Raw genomic sequence first — 23,564 nt, 5'->3', positions numbered from 1 at the left:
CACACATACCCTCTGCGGACTCCAAGCGGGAGCTCCCTCTATCATCAACTCACATCGGATGGAAAAATTGTTAAAAAAGGGCCACCATGGAGTTATAGCTCAATTTAATGCCATCTAGGCCTTCGAACCCAATTCTCTTCATATTAATCCTGAGATGCAACATATCTTAAACAACCATCTACCAGTCTTTGACAAGCCTCTTGAGCTTTCACCCTCAAGAGGGGAACATGATCATAGCATTACTTTGGTCCCGGGGGCCCAACCACCAAATGTGTGCCCATATAGATATCCGTTTGCCCAAAAGAATGAAATAGAAAAAATAATCAAGGAACTCTTGGAAGCAGGCGTCATTCATCCCAACATTATCCTTATTCATCGCCGGTGGTCATGGTGCTCAAGAAAGATGGGGAATGGCGTATGTGTCCAAACTTTAGGGCCCTTAATAAGTTGACAGTCAAAGATAAATTTCCGATCCCGGTTTTCGATGATTTGCTGGATGAACTAAATGGGGCTCAATTCTTTAGTAAGCTTGACCTTCACTTAGGCTACCACCAAATTCGCATGAAAGAAGTAGACATTCCAAAGACTACTTTCCAAACTCATGAAGGCCATTATGAGTTCCTAGTCATGCCGTTTGATCTTTATAATGCCCCATCCACTTTTCAGAGCCTTATGAACCACCTTCTCAAACCATATCTCAGAAAATTTGTCCTTGTTTTCTTTGATGACATCCTCATCTACAGTCGCACTTGGGCCGCACATCTTCAGCATGTAGATCTACTCTTGCAACTGCTCTGCAAGCATAAATTATTTGTCAAGATGTCCAAGTGTTCTTTTGGCATGGAAGAAGTTAAGTATTTGGGCCACATTGTGGGGCGTGAAGGTGTCAAGGTGGACCCCAAAAAGATCCAGGAAATGCAGGAGTGGCCTCAACCTAAGACCTTGAAGAGCCTGAGAGGATTTTTAGGTCTCACAGGCTACTATCGCAAATTTGTTTGTACTTATGGTCACATTGCTAGGTCCCTAACTCAACTCCTCAAGAAAAATTCATTCCTCTGGAATGATGAAGCACAATAGGCCTTTACAGCTCTCAAACATGCCATGTGTTCCAATCCAATCTTAGCACTACCTGACTTCACCAAATCTTTTGTGATTGAATGTGATGCTTCGGGTACAAGTATTGGGCCGGTATTAATGCAGGGAGGTCGTCCCTTGGCCTTCATGAGCCAACAACTAAGTGGGAAGAATCTAGGACAATCTACCTATGAGAAGGAGATGATGGCCATCTTACATGCAATAGATACTTGGTGACCATACTTATTGGGGCGACGTTTCCAAATCCGCACAGACCATCAAAGCCTTAAATATTTTTTGGAGGAACACCTATCCTCACCACAACAAAATAAATGGCTCGCCAAAATGTTGGGATATGATTATGAGATAATTTACAAGAAAGGGCGCGAAAATATTGTAGTCGATGCGTTATCTTGCCAATTTGAGGAGGAAAGTACCCTACTCGCAATTTCCCTTCCCATTCCTGAATGGATTGAAGAGGCTAGAAAGGAATGGTTTTCACATCCCTGTCTCTCCCAACTCATTAATCAATTGCAGGCGGATCCAAATTCCACAACAGGCTACTCGTGGCAAGATGAGATTCTTTGCTACAAGGACAGAGTAGTAATATCACCAACATCCACCCTCAAAAGCCGCATTTTGGCAGAGTTGCACTCATCTCCCACTGCAGGACATTCAGGCTTTCAGAAGACACATGCTCACACTCGGAGATCTTTTTTTAGACAAGCATGAAAATGGACATTCTTACTTTTGTCGTTGAATGCGATGTCTGTCAACGCCACAAACGAGAGACAGTCAAATCCCCAGGCACATTACAACCATTGCCCATCCCGGCCTCAATCTAGACAGAGGTTTCTATGGATTTCATTACTGGGCTTCCAAAGTCAGGAAACAAGTCAGTCATCATGGTGGTTCTGGACAGGCTTTCTAAGTATGCTCATTTTTGTGCCCTACCCCACCCTTTTACACCAACTTTGGTCGCTCAATATTTCATGGATCAGATCTTCAAATTGCATGGCATGCCCACTTCCATTGTGTCTGATCGTGACCCGGTCTTCACCAGTCAATTTTGGCAAGAACTCTTCTGGCTACAAGGTACCCAACTACAACTTAGTACTTCCTATCATCCACAAACTGATGGTCAAACTAAAGTAGTCAACAAATGTCTGGAAACCTACCTTAGGTGTTTCACTTCTGAAAAGCAACATCTTTGGGTACAGTGGTTACCTCTAGCTGAATGGTGGTATAACACCAACTATCATTCCACCACCAAAATGACTCCATATGAAGCAGTTTGTGGTCAACTCCCTCCTTCCCCTACTTCTTATATCAAGGGATGCTCGAAGGTACAAGTAGTGGATCAACTCTTACAGAACTGCACAACCATGCTGGCCCACCTTAGAGAGAATCTTCATCAAGCTCAAAACCTCATGAATCAACAGGTACATCAACATCGCTCAAAACGCCAATTTCAAGAGGGAGATTAGGTATTTTTGAGGCAGCAACCATATAAGCAAACATCACTCAAATACAAGGGTTGTCAGAAACTATCTCCAAAATTCTACGGACCATATCAAGTACTTCAGCGCATTGGAGAAGTTGCCTACAAGCTAGCTTTGCCACCCACTGCAAAAATCCATCCAGTTTTCCATGTCTCATGCCTCAAGAAAGTGATTGGGAACAATTGCAGAATTCAAACCAGTCTACCTAAACTGGATGAAGAAGGGCCAATATGGCTCCAACCTGAACAGGTTCTTGATACACGAGAAAGGCACCTGCGTGGCCGCATGATCAAGGAAGTCCTCATCAAGTGGAAAGACACCTCTCCGAAAGATGCAACCTGGGAACCAACCACTATTCTTCAGCAGTTTCTGCAGCTTTAGCCTTGAGGACAAGGCTATTCTTATGGGGGAGGGCATGTTAGGGTCCCACCCTAACCCCCTTATTTATGTAATAGGATCGAGTCATAGTTATAGTTAAGTAAAGAGTCAATAAAGCCCATATTAATAATTGTAAGTGGTTAACCCGCATTTAATGAAGGGACCACAGTTAGTTGCAAATGGGCCATGGTATTCGATAGATGGTATTGATAAGAACCATGGTATTGCCCCATGGTATTGGATGTATGAATCCTATATAAAGGATAGAGACTCCCCTCGAGGAGCATCGTGTCTTATTTTGTAATCGAGCTCTGCTCTATTGGAGGTTGCCCCCTCAAAGAGGCAAGTGAACATCGCTTTCTGAATAATAAAGTACTTGTTGTTAGTTCTCATTGTTCTATGTTATGGGTATATTTCTTCGCATATTTGGTATTCTGGTATTGTCTTGTAGGATTAACAGCATAACAAAGAGAACTAATAATAATAATAAGATCACAAGTTAATGTCATAATAAGAGAAACCGTTTAACTGCCATCTCTATAGATTTCTCTAACACGTCCTTCAGTAATTTTATATAAAGATTTAGAATTGCAGGATTCCTTGAAAAACTAATCCTTTGTAGATATGTATCCATTCTAGCATACCAAGCCCTTGGGGATTGTTTAAGACCATAAAGTGCCTTCTTCAGCCTGCAAACATGAGTTTCTTTACTATGTACTTCAAATTCCAAGGGTTTTTCAATATATATTTCTTCATCAATGGTACCATTTAGGAAAGTTGTCTTGACATCCTTTTGATGGATGTTCCATCCCATAGTTGGTGTCAAAGAGATTAATGATCTTATTGTTGTGTATCTTGTTGTGGGAGCAAATGTTTCTTCATAGTCGATGCCTTCTTGTTGAGAAAAAACCTAGCCACAAACCTTGTTTTGTACTTTTCAATGCTTCCATATGTTGCATGTTTCATATTGTAGATCCATTTGGGAGTTACAATAGATTTGTTATTCAGCCTAGGAATAATTTCCCAAACTCCATTTTTCATTATAGATTGATATTCTTATTTCATGGCATCTTTCCATTCTTAATGTTTGACAACTTATTCAAAAGAGGATGGTTTTGCTTCAATAAATTTTGTCATATAGATTGAATACCTCAAATATATTTTTGGCTTTTCAATTTCCTGAATGTTCCTTTAGTTGAAACATGTCCTTCTACCTCCTAAAGCGTATATGTTAACCAAACGGGTCTCTTATGAGATTCATGGATTATGACTTGTTGCATAGGTTTATTGGGACCTTTTCTTCATAATTAGGAATATTATCTTCTTCTTCCCTTGGACATTATTCAAATATTGGTAGGTCTTCATCATGGGAATCAATACAAAGATATTTAGAATTCTTGTAGGCAATGTTCTCATCAAAAATCACATCTCTACTTACTTCAATTTGGTGACCTTCCTTAATATAGATTTTATATGCCTTTCACGAGGCACTATAACCAACAAATATTCCCTTCATGCATGTAGGATCCAATTTCTTCCTCTTATCTTTTGGAATGTGAATGTAAACAAGGTAGCCAAATATTCGGAGATGATATACACATGATTTTCTTCCGGTAAACGCTTCTTTAGGAGTCATGTTGTCAAGTATCTTATAAGGACTTTGGTTTTAAATATAAAATGTTGTTTTGGATGCTTCACCCACAGAAATTTAGGTAATTCTTGACATGCAACATAGCTCTAATAAAAACTTCAATTGTTCAAGGTTGTATGGAACTGTCAATTCCTCTTAATTCCAACCTCCTTACAAAAATCAATGAGTTCTTTTGATGTGTATTCCCCTCCATTGTCAAATCTTAGCACTTTTATCTTCCTTTCTATAAGATTCTCTGCTTTTGCCTTGAAATCTTGAAATTCATCAAATACTTCATCCTTGGACTTAAGAAGATAAATCCAAGTCTTTCTTGAGTGGTCATCAATGAAAGTTACATAGTACAAATGACCTCCCAATGATTTTGTATTCATAGGACCACAAACATCACAGTGAATGAGATCCACAATTTCCTTAGATCTTATAGTATTGCTTCCAAAAGGTTTCTTCACTTTGTTGAAAATGCAACAAGAAAATCCTAAATTAATTTTTTCCTTGAATTAAATTGTAATTCCACATCTCATGACAACTTGTAATAGTTAACTAAGTTAATTTGACTTAGTTGTCTTTGTTAATTCGAGTTGAAGGTCTAATTATAGTCATGTAGAGTGTCTCCTACATTTTAGGATCCCTAGTTGAGTTTATTTTGAGTTGTAATTATTTATTTCAGTCTAACTGATTTAAATTCAGTTAAACTAGTTCCAACTGATGAAGGAATTAGTGGGAGATCCAGTAGTGGGGTGTAATTAGCATTGATCAACTAATAAACTGAAGGTTCACTCATAATTAACTCATGTATGTCAGATTAGAGAAAGACCCAGTTGAGATTTGAGTTCAGGGACAATGTACTATCAATTGCATAATCATATGAACTGTACATGTGGTGCATGCAATCAGAGGAAGGCCTATGAGGATTGCGCAATTCATAATTGAGGAATTTCCCAATTAAATATGGGCTAATTCCCTAGGAAATTGCGCAAGGAAATAGGAGCTTGGTAGGCAGGATAATTGGCCAAGTATTGGCTTGAGCTTATATGAGAAGTAGTGAGATAGATAGTGATAGTGTAGAGGTTGCTCGAGCTTTAGCAAAGCATTGTAATATTCTCATATTTTTTTATTATTACAATATACAGATAGCAATGGTTTTTACCATGTGGCTTTCCCCAAAAAATTATTGTGTTGTGTGTGATTGAATTCTTTCTCTTTTATGCTTTGTGATTCCATTGATCATTTATAGTTTTCGTTGATGAGTATAGTATATTCAAGTCAATTGTTTTAACAAATTACAATCTACATTTTGAATCTACAAGGAATTTCTACATGGTAATAGAGCTAAAATCAGTATAAAAGAGGAGAATAAGAGTTTGTCTTTTGTAGGAGAAATCGAATTTGCAGTCTTATACTTCAGAGCCAGTAGGATGTTTTTCTACGGATTAAGACTCAGATATGCCCTTGAGGGTAGTTCAAACTATATTTCTTAGAAGGAAAGGATGGAGGCACTATTGGAAGATAACGTGCTTAAGGAATTCATGGACAAAGATATTCCTAAGTCAGCTAATGCTCAGGATATGGTAGAATGGAGAAAGTGTGTGGAAAAGGTGAGAAGGATTATCGTAGAAGGAGTTCGAGATCATATTGTCTCGAACCTCCATGGTAAGGAAACTCCATTTTCAATTTGGAAGGCCTTGATAGACCTATTTTAAAACAACAATGACCATAGGAAGTTGGCATTAAAGGACAAGCTCAGAAAGATCAAGATGGAGAAGGGTGACTCAATATCGAATTACTTGACCAAGTTCACCCAATGTCGGGATGAGCTTGGAAGTGTCAGTGTTGTAGTTGATAAAGATGATTTAGTGAGCCTAGCACTTCTAGGACTTCCCAAGAGCTAGCACAACTAACAGGACTCAGCTAATGGGAGGGAGAAGCTACCAGAGTGGGAGTGATTGTGGTCCGACTTGGTACAAGAAGAGATTCAATGGAACACCAGAGATGGATCCTCATCCAAGCATGATGATGAGGAGAATTGTGCCTTAGCTAGAAAGGTGAAGAAAGGGAAGGGGAAGTCATCCCATTCCAAATCATATTCTAGTCAAGGCGGCAAGAAGAAGGACATGTCAAAGATTAAATGTTTTCACTATCACAAGCTGGGAAACTATGCCACAAAGTGTCCACACAAGAAGGTCGGTAAGAAGCCCTTAGGAGGAGTGGTAGGTGAAGCTCTTGCTTCACAATTCAAACTAGATTTCACCCTCATCGCTTGCATGGTGACATCGATGATGGGTAGTGTGTGGTACCTGGATAGTGGAGCCTCATTCCATATGACCGACAACAAAGAGTTATTCAGTAACTTGGAGGAGAAGGACCTCCATATGCACATCAAGATGGGAGACTATGGGAGGTATAGCGCGACCGATATCAGTACTATTACCTTTTTAGAGGGATTTTGGTTCTCCTCTCACATTAAAAGATGTCATGTATGTTCCAGGTTTGAAGAAGAATTTGGTTTCAATTTCCATGTTGGAGGACCAATGCTACGATGTGATATTTAGCAAGGGAAAGGATTTCCTTTGTCACATAGCCTATGGATAGGTGAAGTGGATTGGGGTTCGAGTGAAGAACCTCTTCAAATTCGATGTAGAAGATTGTGATGCTTTGAGCACAAAATCAAAGAAGGTGCAGAGCTGACACGTCGGTGAGTTGTGGAATAGAATATTGGGTCACTTGCACCATAGAGCTTTGAAGATCATGCAACAAATTTCTACAGGACTTCCCAAGGTACAATAGAGTAGAGAGATGTACATTGGGGAAGTACACCAAAGCTTCCTTTCATGATAAACACATTCAAGCACAAGCGATCCTTGATAGAGTTCACTCACATGTGTGTGGACCGTTCTTGACAACATCCATGGCCAAGCACATGTATTATGTAATATTTGTTGATGATTTTTCTTGCAAGTGTTGGATTTTCTTCATGCAGAAGAAATATCATATTTTCGCTAAATTTTGTGAATTTAAAGCACTTGTCGAGGAAGATACTGGGAGGAACGTTAAAGCTCTCAGAAGTGATAACGGTGGAGAATGTGTCAAATGAATTCAAGAAATTTTGTGCATCATAAGGCATTCGAGGAGATTTAATAGCACCCGATAACCCACAACAGAATGGAGTGGCTGAAAGGAAGAAAAAAAGTATTGTGGGAGTTGAACAAGTGATGTTACATGATTAGGGCCTATCATTTCACTTATGGGTTGAAGCATGCAACACCATTGTTTATTTGTAGAAAATAAGCCCTCATCAAATTGTCGGGATGAGTACACCAGAACAAGCTTTTTCAGGTAAGAAACCAGATGTGGCACACTTCAGTATCTTGGTTCATGAGTCTACTGTCATGTTACCAAGGATGCACAGAAAAATCTGGAGCCAACAACTGAGTTGGGCATATTTTTGGGGTACATTGATACACATAACAACTATCAGGTGTACTTGCCATCCAACAGAATTACAGTGGTTAGTAGAGATATGAAGTTCGATGAAGAGAAGGCCATGGGATTTTCCCTTTAGAGGGAGCTTCAGTTACATGCACATGAGGAGCTTTTAGCTCCAAAGGAGGAACCTCAAGATGATGTGGAGAAGCCACATGTAGAGGAACATAGAGTGGAAGCACCCACTCATGCAGAGACTTCTAGAGATGGAAGGAAGCACACTAAAGAGGTTGATAGTTTTATGCATGATGCTAGAGAGAATGTGGGAGCACCCACATCACATCACAGGCAGAGGAGGTGTTATGAAACCAGCTCACAAAAAGATAGAAAAGATAGATCAACGCCTTAGAAATAAGCCTCTTCGAGGGGGAAACCTCCTTTACATTACACAAATGAACAATTCTTAGATGATTCAAATGAAAAAACTTCCTTCCTATATATAGGAGTCTAATGGGTCACAATATAACCAAAGCCGGCCTAACAATAATAATATAAAGGCACAATAATAACAATATGGGGACAATAGGGGCACAACAATAACAATAAGGGATACAACGAAAATATTAATGGGGGAATCAGTAGTATTATAGGGACCTAACATGCCCCTCTCCTTCAAAAAAGTGTTTTCCTCAACGCTTGAGTAGTTCTGGATGCTTCTGTATAAAATTCTCATCCTCCCATGTGGAATCTTCAATGGGTAAGTTCTTCCACTTGATGAGATACTTTGAAATTGATCGATTTCGTAGCTGTTGAGTTCTTGTTTCTTTGACTTCTTCAGGTTCCAATATGATTTTTCCTTCCTCATCAAGTTATGGCAATATTGTTTGAACTGGAATCTTGTCACCTATAACCTTCTTTAAGCATGAAACATGGAAAACTGGGTGCACTCGGGAAGTTGCAGGAAGCTCCAATTTGTATGCCACAATACATATCTTTTGCAACACCTTGTACGGACCATAATACTTTGGTGATAATTTATTATCATTATTACCTTGCTTGAGGGACATTTGTTTATATGGTTGTAGTCATAGGAATACCCAAGCACCTACATCAAAAATTCTTTCACTGCGATGTTGATCTACCTGTTGTTTCATTATATTCTGTGCCAAGGTGAGGTTATCCTTTAAGAGTTGGAGAACTTGTCGCTGATGCTCGATGTGATATTCCATTGCTTGAACCTTAGAATTTTCTCTTAAATATGATGTGATGGATGGTGGATGATATCCATAAAGTGTCATAAATGGGATCATTTTTGTTGCAGTATGGAAGGAAGTGTTATACCACCATTTAGCCAGAGGCAACCATTTGACCCATTGTGTTTGTTTATCAAATACAAAGCAACAAATATATCCTTCCAAAAATTTGTTTACTATCTTATTTTTCCCATTATATTGAGGATGATAAGATGAGCTATGAGCTAACTGAATACCAAGATAAGAAAATAATTATGTCTAAAAATTTCCAGTGAAAATGGGATCTCTGTCGCTTACAATAATCTTTGGGTTTCCATGTAGCTTTTGAATTGTTTCCATAAATGCAGTAGAAACTGTACTCGCTTAAAATGGATGAGATAATGCTCAAAAGTGTGCATACTTGGTAAGTCTGTCAACTACCACCATGATAACACTCTTTCCTTCGGACTTACGTAAACCTGTGATAAAATCCATTGAAACCTCCTCCCAATGTTGGCTTGGAATGGATAAAGGTTGTAATAGTCCTGGGGTCTTAATTGTTTCAAATTTTTTTTGTTGGCAAACCAACATTCCGCCACAAACTTTTGAATATCCGATTTAAGGCCATCCCAAAAAAAATCCTTCTTCACCCTGTGGTAGGTTTTTAGAAATCCTGAGTGCCCTCCTAAGGGAGAGGTGTGTAATTCCCTAAGAATCTTTTGTTTGAGTTGTGAATTATTACATAGGTATAAGCGATCCTTGTACCAAAACGAATCATTTTTCCAGCTAAATGTATCAAATGTACTGGGATCTTGTTGTATCTTTTGAATGAGTGCCCACACTTCCTCGTCATTCTTCCATTCATCCCTTGATTCATTTATCCAATCTGGCTGGATAATAAAAATGGCACAAAGAAATGCTTCCACATCCTCGTCCTTTCTTGAGAGTGCATCTTCCACAAAATTTTGCTTCCCTTTTTTATAGATGATTTCAAAGTCATAACCCAACATCTTTGTGACCCATTTTTGCTGCTCTTCTAAAGATAATCTTTGTTCTAAAAAGTATTTAAGACTATAATGATTTGTTTTTACCTTGAAGTGTCTTCCTGTTAGGTAGGGTCACCATTTCTTAAGTGCATGTAGTATTGCCAACATTTCCTTCTCATAAATAGCTTTGTGTAAATACTTTCCTTTGATTGGATGACTTTCGAAAGCAATGGGTCTTTCTTCTTGCATTAAAATAGCACCAATTCCATTTCCTGAGGCATCACATTCCACAATAAATGTTTTTGTGAAGTCTGGTGTAGCTAAGATTGGTACTTGGCACAATGCCTCTTTAAGATGTTCAAAGGCCTTCATTGATTCTGGAGTACATGAAAATGCATCTTTCTGCAATAATGTTGTTAGAGGTGCTGCTATTCTCCCATAATTCTTACAAAATTGCGATAATACCCTGTCAACCCGAGAAATCCTCGTAGATGCTTTATGGATGTGGGAATTTTCCATTCCTTAATGGTTTTAATTTTGCTAGGGTCTACCTTAACACCTTCATGAAATACAATATGACCCAGATATTCCACCTCTTGTACTCCAAAGAAACATTTGGATATTTTTGCATATCTTGTTTCTCCTCCAATATTTTGAGCACCATGTCAACATGTTGGACACGATCCTTCCAAGACTTGCTGTAGATTAGTGTATCATCAAAAAATACTAACACAAATTTTCTAAGGAAGGGTTTGAAAATAGAATTCATCAAACCTTGAAATGTAGAATGTGCATTAGTAAGGCCAAAAGGCATGACCAAGAATTCATAATGACCCTCATGAGTTCTAAATGTTGTTTTTGGAATGTCTTCAATCTTCATTCTGATTTGATGATATCCTAAACGAAGATCCAACTTGGTGAAGTAAATTGATCAATGCAATTGATCCAATAGTTCATCAATGATAGGAATGGGAAATTTATCTTTAATAGTGATCTTGTTGAGCTCTCTATAATCTGGACACATGCGCCATGATCTATCCTTCTTGTGAACCAATACTACTGGAGTAGAGAAAGAACTTTGACTAGGTTGAATTATACTAGCCTCTAGCATTTCTGCAACCATACGTTCAATTTCATTCTTTTGGACATAGGGATATCTGTAAGGCTTGATGTTTGGAGGAACACTTCCTGGAATCAAATTAATAGCATGATCATGATCACGAATAGGTGGGAGGCCTTTGGGAGTCTCAAATACCTTGGAATGATTGTCCAAGACTTTTTGGAGATCTGGAGAAATGGATGATTTCGATGTGGGAACCTCTAGTGAGCATAATTGTGCAATTATGCCTTGTTGTTCTTTCTTTAGAAGCTTTGTCATTCCGTTAGAGCTAATTATCTTTCCCGATTTCCCTGTGATACCCCTTAATTCAACTTCCTTTCCTTCTGAAGAGAATTTCATGAAAATTTCTTGAAAATTAAAAGCTATTGTACCCAAGGATTGTAGCCATTGGGCTCCTATTACAACATCAACACCACCCATTGGAATGTAAAGCATTGGGCTATTCAATAAATATTCTCCCATGCATAGCTTGATATTATGGCACTTTCCTGAGAAATTTATGGTTCCTCCCCTTGCAACCATCATTTGACACTATGGTGCTAGATAAAGGAAGCAATTCAATTCCTTGGCTATCTTACAATGAATAAAATTATGAGTTCTTCCCGAATCAATCAACACCATTACCTTTTTCTTCTTGATATGCCCTTCTATCTTGATAATTTGAGGAGTGGTAATCCCAACTAATGCATTACAAGATATGGTTGGATTTATTTCTTCTTTTTCTAAGGTTTGTTCCTAGTGTATATCCACTTCTTTTGAAGTTTCTTTTTCCTTTTCTCCCTCTTCTTCACAATCTATGTAAAATAATTTCTTTTCAGGACATTTATGACCTTTAGTGTATTTTCTATCACAATTGTAACAAAGCCCTTTTGCTTTTTTTTTCTTCCAATTGTTGTGGTGTCAACCTTGTAGGTTGTGGATGGCTAGGGGCAGCAACACTTCCATTTTTATGATTGTGAGTGGTAGGTTTCCTTATTTCCATAATTTTTCTTTCCATTTTTCTTTCCAACCTGAATACCTTCTCCAATGAATCTGGTTCCCAAAGGCGAACCTCATGTTGGATGTTATCTTTCAAAGTCCCTATGAACACATCAATCATATGCTCCTCTGGAATATCTTTTACCCTTATATTCAATTTTTGGAAGTCCTCAATGTGCTCCATCATTGAACCCTTTTGTTTGAGATTTATCAATTTGCTAAAAAAATTGTTGCTTTTTGTATCCTCATAATGTGCTATCATTTCATCCGAAAAAATAGCCCAAGTGACAATTTGTTTACGAGAGCAAAGCCATCGATACCATACAAATTGATTTGGTTTCAAATATAAAGTTGTAATGCGTACCTTTTGTGTGTTTTGCACATTATGGAGATCGAAAAATTGCTCCATCTATAGTATCCATGTTCTGGAATCCTTGCCATCAAACTTCCTCATATTTATCTTTGAAACATGTTGGTTCTTCGATCCAACGTTAGATTCTATGAAATCATGATTAACATTTATTTTGTTCTCATCGTGAGTTTCCTTTACTACCATTTCGCCATTAGTAAGCATTTCTTGTAGAAACTTTGTCAAATCTGTCTTCAAATATGTCTTCAAATCTTCCATGCCTTTCTTTAAATAATCCATCTTAGCTTCCACGCCATCCATCTTAGCTTCCATGCCGTCCATCTTAGCTTCCACATCATTCATCTTAGCTTCTACACATTTATTTAAACCATCCATCTTAGCTTCCACGCCATACATCTTAGCTTCTACATCTTTCTTTAAACCATCCATCTTAGCTTTTGTTACTTTTTGTGCGAGTGAAATTTGTTGCACTTAGTCTCGTAATTTTGATATATCATGTTGCATTTCTTCCTCTTCTTCATGAGTCATGCTAGACCTTTCAGGTTGCTTACTAGGTGTTTCCATTTTCTTTCTTTGGGGCAGCAATTAGCGATAATAATTATTCACTATGCCCTTTGAATTCCTTCAAACTAATTTTTCAAACCAAGCTTATGCAAAAATTTAAAAAAAACTACACACACTTTTTCACTTTGTAGGAGCTCGATATTGAATCTGATGTATCTTTGTAATTTTGGATCTCCAAAGTCCAAAATTTCTTCCTGTGGTAACCCTCCGAGTAATCTTTCTAACCCCACAAGTCTGATCAAGATTGGCTTCTCCAATGAAGAGTTATGCCAAATCTCCCACGATGACTTGAGTATAGACTAGTTCAGTAGAGCGCACTTGTACGACGTGTTGCGGGTCACTATTTCAACCTTAGGTTCTATAAAATGATACCCAAAAAACTATAGTCCGTCCTCTTTCTATAACTTCTTACGAAACTTCAATCTGATGCTCAGAGCGAAAGTTATGACGATTTTCCCAAGTTCACATGTTTGGAATGTAATTCGAGGGTCTGCAAAAACCCTAACTTCCTCATATTATATCTCTGAAAATGTAGCGAGTCAAGATCTAAAATTCGGGCCAGAGGTTCAGTGAGATTTCGTCTCAAATGGGTGTTTTTTTGGGTTCTGAAACGTCGCAAAAGAAAATTATAGCGAAAATTCCACAATGACTTGTTTGGAGCAGCAAAACCCTAGAATCCAAAGCTTTGATACCAAATGTTATGAAACCAGCTCACAAAAAGATAGAAAAGATAGATCAACGCCTTAGAAATAAGCCTCTTCGAGGGGACAACCTCCTTTACATTACACAAATGAACAATTCTAAGTTGATTCAAATGACAAAACCTTCTTTCTATATATAGGAGTCTAAGGGGTCACAATATAACCAAAGCCGACCTAACAATAATAATATAAAGGCACAATAATAACAATATGGGGATAATAGGGGCACAAAAATAACAATAAGGGATACAATGACAATAGTAATGGGGGAATCACTAGTATCATAGGGACCTAACAAGAGGTCACCAGATCAGTACATTGGCTACATGGCTCTGATGAGCAAGAGTGTGGAGGTTGAGCCATCCTCATTCGAGGAAGTAGTGCAGAAACCAATATGGGTTGATGCCATGGCTGAGGAGTATGACTCCATTATCATAATATTTTTTGGGAAGTGGTCTCAAGGCCATCAGACAATTCAGTGATGAGTTCCAAATGGATTTACAAGGTAAAACAAGCAACATATTGGAGTGTCGAGAAACATAAGGCTAGATTTGTGTCCATAGGGTTCTCTCAGGTGGAGGGAATTGATAACGATGAGACCTTTGCTCCAGTAGCAATGTACTCTTCAATGAGATCTATTCTAGCACTGTCAACGCATATGGGATGGTAGATACATCAGATGGATGTGAAGACAACATTCCTCAACGCTATGATTGAGGAAGAGACGTATATTGAGCATCCGAAAGGATTTGAGACCTTCAATAGAGAATCGCATGTGTGCAGACTCAATTGAGAATTATATGGACTAAAATAAGTGCCTCATGCTTGGTACACCAGAATTGAAAACTATTTCACCAGGTTAAGCTTCACCAAAAGTGAAGCAAATACGAACCTTTACCATATTGTGGTTGAAGGTAAATTGTTGATTATAGTATCATATGTCGATGATTTGATTCTAACAGGTGATGAGAAGTTGACAAAATCTTGTAAAGAGGATCTTTCAAGAGAATTCGAGATGAAGGACCTGGGGCTCATGAATTACTTTCTTGGTATGAAAGTATGGAAAGGAGATGAGGAACTATTTGTCTCTTAGGACAAGTATGCCAACGAGATACTCAAGAGGTTCCTCATGGACAGCAGCAAACCCATGGAGACTCCTCTAGTAGGTAATTGGAGGAAGGAAGATGCTACTTCAAGTGTAGTGGAGGCTACTATTTATAGAAAACTTGTGGGTTCACTTATGTATTTTGTGAACACACGACCAGACATGTGTTTTGCAGTTAACCAGCTTAATCAAGCCATGGTTAAGCCAACCAAACTTTATTGGAAAGCAGTTAAACATGTTTTGAGATACCTCAGAGGCATCACTCAGTATGGTCTTTGGTACAAACAGACAGAGGGAGTGAAGCTTTAAGGCTTCAGCAATCCAGTTTATGCAGGAAATCCATCTGACAGAAAGATCCCATCAGGGGGAATCTTCAGTATTGGGTCAGCAATAGTTTCTTGGTACAACAGGAAGCAGAGATCAGTTACACTTAGTTTGGCATAAGAAAAGTACATGGATGTTAGTCAAGAAACTTGCGAGTCTATCTAGATGAATTATTTGGTCAGCAAATGGATCCTACAGTGACTTAGTGTGACAACCAGAGTTGTATCAAACTCTTTGAGAATCCAGTTTTTCATGATCAGTCCAACCGTATCAACATCTGGTATCACCATCTACAAGATTATGTGCAGAGGAGAATCATGTTGCTGGAGTACATTCCTACAAAGGAGCATGATGTAGATATTTTGACAAAGGCATTGTCAGGATGCAAATTCGAGTTTCACAAAGGTAGGATTAGGGTAGCAGGCAATCCCTTTCTTGTTGAGAGGGAGTGTTGAAAATGCAACAAGAAAATCCTAATTAAATTTTGTCCTTGAATTAAATTAGGAATTCTCATGACAGCTTGTAATAATTAACTAAGTTAATTTGAATTAGTTGGATCAATTATTTCAAGTTGAGGGTCTAACTAGATTCATGTAGAGTGTCTCCTAGTTTTTAGGATCCCTGGTTGAGTTTATTTTGAGTTGTAATTACTTAATTAAGTCTAAATGAGTTAAATTCAGTTAAACTAGTTCCAACTAATGGAGGAATTAGTGGGAGTTCTAGTTGTGGGGTGTAACATGCAGTATTGGGGTGTAACCAACACTAATCAACTAGTAAACTGAAGATTCACTCATAATTAACTCATGCATGTTAGATCAGAGAAAGACCCAGTTGATATTGGAGTTCAAGGACAGCGTACTATCAGTTGTATAATCATCCAAATTGTACAAGTGGTGCATGCAATCAAAAGAAGGCCTATAAGGATTGCGCAATTCATAATTGAGGAATTTCCCAATTAAATATGGGCTAATTCCCTAGGAAACTGCGTAAGGAAATAGGAGTTTTGAAGGTAGCAGAATTTGCTAAGTATTGGCTTGAGCTTCTCTGAGAAGTAGTGAGATAGATAGAGATAGCGCAGATGTTGCTCGGGCTTGAGAAAAGCATTGTAATCTTCTCATATTTCTTGATTAATGCAATATACATATAGCAAGGGCTTTTAGTTGTGGCTTTCCCCAGAAAATTATTGTGTTATGATTGAATTATTTCTCTTTTATGATTCATGATTTCATCGATCATTTGTTGTTTCTGTTGATGAGTAGAGTAGATTCAAGTCAATTGTTTTAGCATATTACAATTTGAAATTTGAATCTACAAGGAATTTCTACATCATTTTTTCCTAATGTGCATCCCTTACAAATTCCTTCATTCTCTTGCTTCAGTTCAGGGATGCCATTCACCATTGAGTTTAAAGATGGTAAGATTTTGTAATGATGGTGTCAAAACCTCCTATGCTAAAGTTCACATGGATTGATTTAAAGGTGAACCAACACTTAAGAGAGAGGTGTAAGTAATCTATAGAGTCTTCCCTCACAAATCCCAATGATTTACCCCATACCATAACTTTTCCATCAACAAAAGAAATTATATCTCCTTTATCCTCTAGACAATAAATGGAAAGTATTTTTTTCTTCAAACCTGGGACATATAGGATGTGTTGACGATGTTGAACCTGCCAACATTTAGGGGATCTCCCTGGTATGAAGTCCCGAATAGAACTCACATCTTTTGGTGTAGGAGTCACATCTGGTACAATGGCCCAGTTGCCATTATCTTAAAAATATGCCTTATCTCTTTCTTGTCAGTACGTGAGAGTGGTCTACTTCGTCTTCGAACAATGAGGTTCATGTGCTTGGGGAGTGCTAGTGTTACTTTTGTCAAGGTTCTTTCACCGTAGATGGAGAGGATGGAAGTGAGTCTCTAGTCGAAAGGGAGGAGTCCCAACTCTATCAGAGGCACACAACACAACAGGATGTGTGCAACTTCTGGCAGATTATTCCACACAGATGCAACAGTTGTTTAGTCAATTTAGTGTTCCTAAATTGATGTCATTAATTGTCAACCCGGGGCTCATAAGCTGATGAAGTGAAGGTGTACTATATGTACTTAAGCAACTTTCTTAGAGCTTTTGTCGTTTGGGGGTGTTGTTTATGGTTAACTTATCTTCCTAAGATGGAGTGATGATTATAGACAGATGAGTGCAAGTGTGTGAAAAGTGAGTTCTATATGAGTGAAAGTGTGTGTGATTGGTGATTCTAATTACTTGCTGAATTTGTAAAGGAAAAGAACTTGAAATAAATGAATAAATTGAAATGACTTGAAAGTAAATGACCACGTTCTAATGGCATTAGTCTCTATCCATATTGCTGCAAATAAAAGAAACAAGAAAATCACTTCAAGGATTGATGATAATGATTATCTCCTCCTAACTCCCTGCTTCTACCACATAGTACTGCGTAAAACACGATTAGGAGGTAGCTGAAGACAAATCCAAGAATTGATAAAAACTCTAATTAACAAATTGTAACACTACTAAGCCTTTTCCATCATACTGCTTCCTACATATGTGATTATGTGTAACAAGTGGAAAAAAAGTATTAGTGTCACAAGCCAAGACTACTCAAAGACAAGCTGCAATTAATTAGTGTTCTGTTCTCTTGAAAGATAAGCCATTCATGATAAAGAGAGCATAAATTAGTTAGCATCCAACTTGTAAAACTAAGCTAAAAACTAATCTAGAAAACAGAGTAAAAAGGGCAGCATTATGAACAAGACAACTGCAACTACCATTAGGTATTAAAGCAAACACAACACACTCAATCCCGGGTGAAAACCTGCAAAGAAGTAAATCTGATCAGTGAAAATAAAGGCTGCAGCAATGAAAAGAAATCAAGCTGTACATAACTCAAGAAAGGAAATTCTGTTTGTAAAATAAAGAAATTGCAGAAGTATAAACATGAAAATACTTTACAAGGCTAATACGAACAGGGGCCCTCCATTCATATTATCCACAGAAAACTCAGATGCTCTTAAGACTTCAAAACAGCGTTTCCATTACTTTATATGCAGAGATACATAGTCAAAAAGTGTTGGAACAGCTCTTATAAAAACAGAGTTTGAAAACGTGCCAAAATTCTCACAAGTACATACACTACAGCATCTAAAAGTTAACATAAGCGTACGCAGACGCAAATATATATAGGCATCTGCAAGATGGCCTAATACGTAAACATAAAAACAGAAAATAAACTGACTGTCATGCGTATTAAAGGTGCAGTTAACACGTCATAGGCTTCGTGGTCAAGCTGGAGGTCCTGGTCGATATGGGCAATGAATCCAGCATTAGATCATGTCCCCCACAGCTTTCAAAACACGGACAAGTCACCTTTTCCACCGACGTGATCAAACAGCTTACGTATCAACGTTAAGCTGCCTTTATTTGACCGTAACTTGACCCCCTTTGACCGGAGGTACAAATGACGTGGCCGGCTGAACTGATGGCACAAGAACCTCGAGCACGTATATTCCAACATGCCCACGTGGCTCGTTCTGCAAAATAGCACGTGGAACCTTGAGATCAACAAAATGGCTGCGGGATCATCAGATGGCTGCGGAATCAGCAGATGGCTGCGGAATCAGCAGAAAGCTGCGGAATACCTGTAAGTATGTCAAAAACTAAACAAAACAATTACCCATTAGCAAAGCTCACTTGATCATGTTTAATGACAACTAATGTAATGATCTGGGTGGAAAATGAGGCAAAAGAGAGAGGAAAATGATGAAAACAGTAGGTAATGATGGATGATAAGGTGTAAAGTAGGGACTCTACAACAGTTACAACACACAAGAAGGTATAACACTCAACGGAGTAGTCCGCGCGAGTGTGATGGTCGTTATAACAAGTTCATGGGAAAGGTTTTGTCTGATGTCCAGTGAGGCAGCCCACATGGGAAAGACATTGTTAACAACTTATACAACACATTTTCATAAATATATGTATTAGAGCAACCGAAATAATTCAATTGTTTTAACACGGGTTAAAGCAACTTGCATTACAAGTGTTCCAACATTAGCCTTACAAAAAATGACAATACATGTGTGAAAATGTGTTGGCCTATTATCAGGATTTTGAATTAAGTGAAAGTTCCAAGACACATCGGTACACCATACGTCACTAACCCCGTAAGAGGGGCGTTGAGGCCACTGCACGCTCCTCAAAGAAAATATTACAGACTCTCAAGGATATGTGGGAGGAGCCAAGGTGAAAAAGTCCTTTGCATGTACAAATGAGGGGGTATTTATAGCCAAGGGTGAAATTGGCCCTTGTGACTGTTCGACTTCCCTCATGATTGTTCAACTTATTTGACTCTTCAGCTTTGCATGACTCTTCATATGACATGTGGGTCTCTCGGACTTCCACGTTACATTACCTTGATTTACATCAGTATAGCCCACAGCAGTAATGTGGTCGACATGACTCATGACACAACTTGACACGACAGTGCTGGTATGTTCATGTTGTTGTTGGTGCACATGTCGAGCTGCAGTGTTGCTAAGTGATGGATATGCACTTGGTGTATCGTAGCTTCACCTCCACATGGCAAGGTGTGTGGAGTCTTCAATGGTCTTGGTGTTCACTTAATGTTGCAAGTGCATGTTGCTCCTTTGCTTGTACTTCGTCATGCTTCACATGTTCATTTGCTTGCGAAAAGATCTCCTCGCATGTTCATCCATTCGTGAAAAACTCTCCTCGCATGCATCGTCCATTCACGAAAAAATATCCTTGCATGCATCGTTTGTTCACGAGAAAATATGCTCGCATGCATCGTTCGTTCGTCTGTTCACGAACAAATCTCCTTGCATGTGCTCTCCTTATTCATCTCGTTTGTCGTCACGTCATGTCTCATCCATGTACCTGTATCTGCAATCACTCATGACAAGACGACATCAAATCCATAAACCTCCTAGTCTACCATGATGCATTGTAATTCGCTTTCAGATGCAGGTGACCAGGAGAGAGGACAAGGCTATGAAACTATGCAAGGCAAGTTTCAAACTGGGATGTAGGCTCCAGGCACTGTTGGTGAAAATTGCGCAGAAGTCAATAGGAGACTGAGATGGACAATCTGGATCGGTAGTGACTATCCACGGGATTTGGCTCGACTGGAGGAAAAATCTGTGAAATTTCTTGAGGGAAGCAATGCAGGCAGCAGAGGGTCTTGGCAACAAAAACTGCGCAATTCCTCCGAGGAGCTGGCAGTGAGCTGCAGGAGGCTTGCTGGGGAAAAATGCGCATTTTTTTCAAGGAGCTGACAGTGGGCTACGGGATTGCGGGTGAAAAAAACTGTGCAATTATTGGAAGGCTCACCTACTAAACACCTCTGCATAGTTTCTAAGTTGAGCGGGATGTTGGGCAATTGAGGGACTGCTCATGAAACCTGCACAGTTTTTTGGGTGATCAGCCAACTGGTTAACTGGGTGGTTGACTAGAAAAACTGTGCAATATTTTAGGGGACTGAGTCTCGAGGTCACTGTCCGGTCAAACTCTCCGGTTGACAAACAGGAGGGTTGGTTGATTAGATTGTGGGAAACGCGGATTGAAATGGCTTGTTGGACACTTCTATGTTGTTTTGGGTGACAACCAATCGAGACGATTCTAGGGTGGAGATCCGACTATTGGAGGGTGATCCGATCATTAGAACTTCAGCAAAATGACTAAGTGTGTGAGCGAGTGAATTTTTGCATACACGACCTTGCGAACACACACTCAACATAACTTGACGACAAGACATCTCAAACCATCAAGACAACATACACTCAACATGATTGAACAATGGTGCGAGCGACAAAGTGCGACGCTTGTGATAGATCGTTGAACGAACACGATGATGCTTGCACGACAGTGCATACAACTTCGTGTGTGAGTGCAACGGATGTTTACATAGAGAATACAACTTGTACACACGAAGCGAGACCATGTGCATGACCAGAAACATGGTTGCAAGTGTGACATTGCGACCAACACGGAAAGAGTTGTCCTTTCAATGGTCCAGTGAGGAGGGTGCAAAGACTCAACACGAGCTCACAGGATGAGACCGAGTGCTTGAAAACATCAAGTAAAAACCCAAGGGAGGCTCTGAAATTGGATGCAAGACAAAATTTTGGAGGGTGTTGCAGCCGCTACAACAGGATGTTATTGAGATGTATGTTTCCTTTATCTTCGAGCTCCAACTTGGTTGATCCAATTCCTCTTTTTGCATAATTCTTTTTATCTCCAAGCTCAACTAAATAAGAAGACATTCATTTTGATATGGTCTTTAGTTTTCCATGCTCACTTATCATATGTTTGGAAGCTCCATTGCCAATTACCCATACGTTGTCATCTTCAAAAGTACATGTAAGTGTTGAGAATGGCCCTTCATTCAAATCCTTTGTAGTGAAGGTCTTGGTCATATAGTTCTTGACAGATAATAAGAGATCCCCAAATTCTTTGATGCCTTGATTGATATGATTTGTCATTATAGAAAATTGCTTCAATGAGAACTTCAATGACTTCTTCAAGGATGTAGTGATCTTCATTATTCCCTTTGTCAACCAATAGGGCTACAATAGAAGTGATTTCTCTTTCACTTGATAATTACTTGTGATATTATTTTACTTTTCCTTATTATTATCTTCTTCTTCTCTTATTATGTTGGTGTTCTTATCATTAAACAAATACCAAAAACATGAAGATCAATACTACACTTTGATAAAATATGTAGGTTGTTAGCCAGGGCCAAAACCTCCTCTATAGAGGAAAACCTACAAAAAATATATTCTCTTCTTATATATTCTTCAAATGGAAAATTCCAATACCAAGACCCTTCCAAGGCCAAGTAAAACCTTCTTCAGGATGCGCTTCTTAGTACCAAGTTAAATCTCTTCCAAATGCACAACTTTGACTCCCAGCTACAAATTCCGGACCTCACTACAGATCTACAATCTTTGGTTCCCTACAACAAGCTGCAACTTCACACATGTGAATAAATTAGGGATTTTTTAGGCATCCTCCTTCCTTCGCATAGGATTATTATTCTTCAAAGGCTTGTAGGTGATCAAATTGACTTTCTTTCCTTGAATTTCATCCATTCTTTGCTTCTTTAGAAACTTTGACCTTGTAGCTGCAAAAACCCTAGCCTCTTTCGTACGTGTAAGAGATAGATAGAGAAAAAAAATTGTCTTCCTTCTTCCTTCTAGACCTTTGCTTGCCTTCTTGCTTCTTGTTATTGCTTCCTTGATTGAATGAATGATCAAGTGTTCAATGAGGTCAAATGGTCTCTTATATATAGGCTTTTCAAGGAGGACGAATAGACCTAATTAAGCCGACTTCTTCACTGCTAGGCCGACTTGGTCTTGGAGGGGAATTTTGACACTTTTGATTCAAAATAAATTATTTTGACTTGTAATAAAAATCCCAATAGGGTATAATACATATGACAATGACTCTTTTGACTTCTTGAATCTAAGGCAAAACTTAGAAGCACTCAATTTGTGGTTTGACCTAAAAAAAATACTTGAGCACGAAATCCATGCTAATACTAATAATAATAATAATTTTCTTTTCTTTTTACAATATACAAGAATCAAGAGTAAATTACATATTATGAAGACCGAACCTAGTTACATATTTCAACGGGGGGAATATGTATTGAATAGTCCAATGCTTTCCATTCCAATGGGTGGTGATGTTGTTGTATTAGGAGTCTAATGGTCACAATCTTTGGGGATGATAACTTTTGATTTTGAAGAACTTTTCTTGAAATTTTCCTAGGAAGGAAAGGAAATTGAATTAAGGTGCATCGCAAGGAAATCAGTGAAGATAATAAGCTCTAATGGCATGACAAAGATTTTGAAGAAATAACAACGAGGCATAATTGCACAATTATGCTCACTAGATGTTCAAACATCAAAATAATATGTTTCTCGATATCTTCAAAGAATCTTGGACAATCATTCCAACGTATTTGAGACTCCCAAAGGCCTCCCATATATTCACAATAATGATCATGTTATTCACTTGATTCCAGGAAGCATTCCTCCAAAGATCAGACCTTATAGATATCCCTATGCCCAAAAGAATGAAATTGAACGTATGGTTGCAGAAATACTAGAGGTATGTA

Source organism: Pinus tabuliformis, chromosome 1_1 (genome assembly GCF_031772625.1).
Source record: "Pinus tabuliformis cultivar Carrire ecotype Pingquan chromosome 1_1, CPIR1, whole genome shotgun sequence".
NCBI classification, from domain to species: Eukaryota; Viridiplantae; Streptophyta; class Pinopsida; order Pinales; family Pinaceae; genus Pinus; species Pinus tabuliformis.
Note: the sequence above shows the minus strand (reverse complement) of the source record.